This window comes from Capsicum annuum, unplaced genomic scaffold (assembly GCF_002878395.1).
Source record: "Capsicum annuum cultivar UCD-10X-F1 unplaced genomic scaffold, UCD10Xv1.1 ctg51863, whole genome shotgun sequence".
Lineage (NCBI taxonomy): Eukaryota > Viridiplantae > Streptophyta > Magnoliopsida > Solanales > Solanaceae > Capsicum > Capsicum annuum.
The window spans coordinates 1-1,871 of NW_025859842.1; the positions used below are offsets into that span (position 1 = coordinate 1).

Here is a 1,871-nt window from a genome sequence, read left to right on the forward strand (position 1 = left end):
ATGTTTAATATATAAATAATTTATAATAATTAATTAGAGGTTATACAATAAAATTACGATTGAAGCAAATATGTCATAAATGTCTATTTTATATTTAATTAAACATTATTAATTTTTAAATATATAAATAAATTATAATAATAATTAATCAAGGGTGATACAGGAATGTTGATGAATTTTTTAAAATTGAAGAAACACTAATTATTAGATTTATAATTAATTAAATAAGTTATATGAGTAAAATACATTTTAATGACCTTGCTTTGAAAGTCGATTGCACTGCCCACTCTGTTGAATACGACGTGTCCACCAACTCGATACGACCCCTCATGGTCCAGACTGATGTGTGGTGCTCCTCTGGCTCTGCTACATCTGATGGTACTTTGGTCCAAACTGGTGGATTCAACGATGGTAAAGTTATGGTGTAGAATTTCAAACCTTGTGCCACTTGTGACTGGCAAGAAATAGGAAATGGCCTAATTCAAAGTCGATGGTATTTAGCCAATCATCTTCTTCCTGATGGAAGCCAAATCATCGTAGGTGGATGTGATGCTTTTAACTACGAGTTTCATCCCAAGACTGCTTCAACCAACAACGTATTTAGTCTGTCATTTCTTCAACAAACTAATGTTCCTAGAGAGGAAAACAATCTATACCCCTTTGTTTTTCTTAATGTGGATGGAAATCTATTCATTTTCGCCAATGATCGAGCTGTCTTGCTCGATTATACGACAAACACGGTAGTGAAAATGTACCCACAAATACCTGGTGGTGACCCAAGAAATTATCCAAGTACGGGCTCTGCAGTTCTTCTTCCCTTAAAGAACTTGCGGTCAGAAAAAGTTGGAGCCCCAAAAGGCTCATACCCAAGAGCAGCAAAATGTGACTTTGTGGGTGCATTAAACACGTGTGGGCGGATTACAATTACCGACCCGAATCCACAATGGACCATGGATACCATGCCACTACCTCGAACAATAGGCGACATGGTAATTTTACCCAACGGTAATGTCTTGATCATCAATGGAGCCGTGTCGGGCACTGCTGGATGGCAAACTGCTAGGAACCCGGTATTGAGTCCAGTGATTTACCGATCTGATAACCCATCTGGTTCTAGATTCGAGGTACAAAACCCGAACGCAATCCCCAGAATGTACCATTCAACATCAGTTTTGCTACGAGATGGAAGGGCTCTTGTTGGTGGTAGCGATCCAAACGAGCTTTACAACTTCACTAGAGTTCTTTGTCCAACAGATTTAAGTTTAGAGGCATTCTCACCATCCTACTTGGATTCGCAATCTGCTAATTTGCGACCGCGAATCATTTCTCCCCCTTCACATAATAAAATCAAGTACGGACAACATGTTAACGTTCGATTTACAGTTTCCACATTGCGCCTCAACAAGGATTTAGTCAAGGTGACTATGGTTGCACCTGGATTTAACACACATTCAAATACTATGAATCAAAGAATGCTTGTTCTTTCAGGTGGAAAAGTGAAAAGGGTTGGAATATTCACTTACCAAATCAATTTGATTTTTCCTAATTCGGGGAAATTAGCATCACCAGGTTACTAGGGAATAATTGGCAAAGAAGAAATTTTGCAAAACTATTTTGCCAAATGCCCACTTAATTTCTTTTTTATTTATTTTTTAGGTTTAGGGTGTAAAAAGTGGAGCCCACACGTGGGCCAAGGGACCAATTCATCATTTATACAGTTTTACAAATTTAATATAATACACCTAACCCCCTCCACTTATTCCAATATCCAAAAGAAAAACCTCTCTCTCCTCTTTAATTCCCAACTCCCACTTTCAAACAACTTATCCCTAAAACGTCATTTTCGTACGTTCTTCGTCTGCAGCTGCTAA

General features: G+C 37.9%; 1 pseudogene; it reads left to right on the top strand.

Annotated features, from left to right (window-relative positions):
• Positions 1-233: 233 nt before the first annotated feature.
• On the top strand, positions 234-1,577 carry LOC124892908 (annotated as a pseudogene).
• Positions 1,578-1,871: the final 294 nt, after the last annotated feature.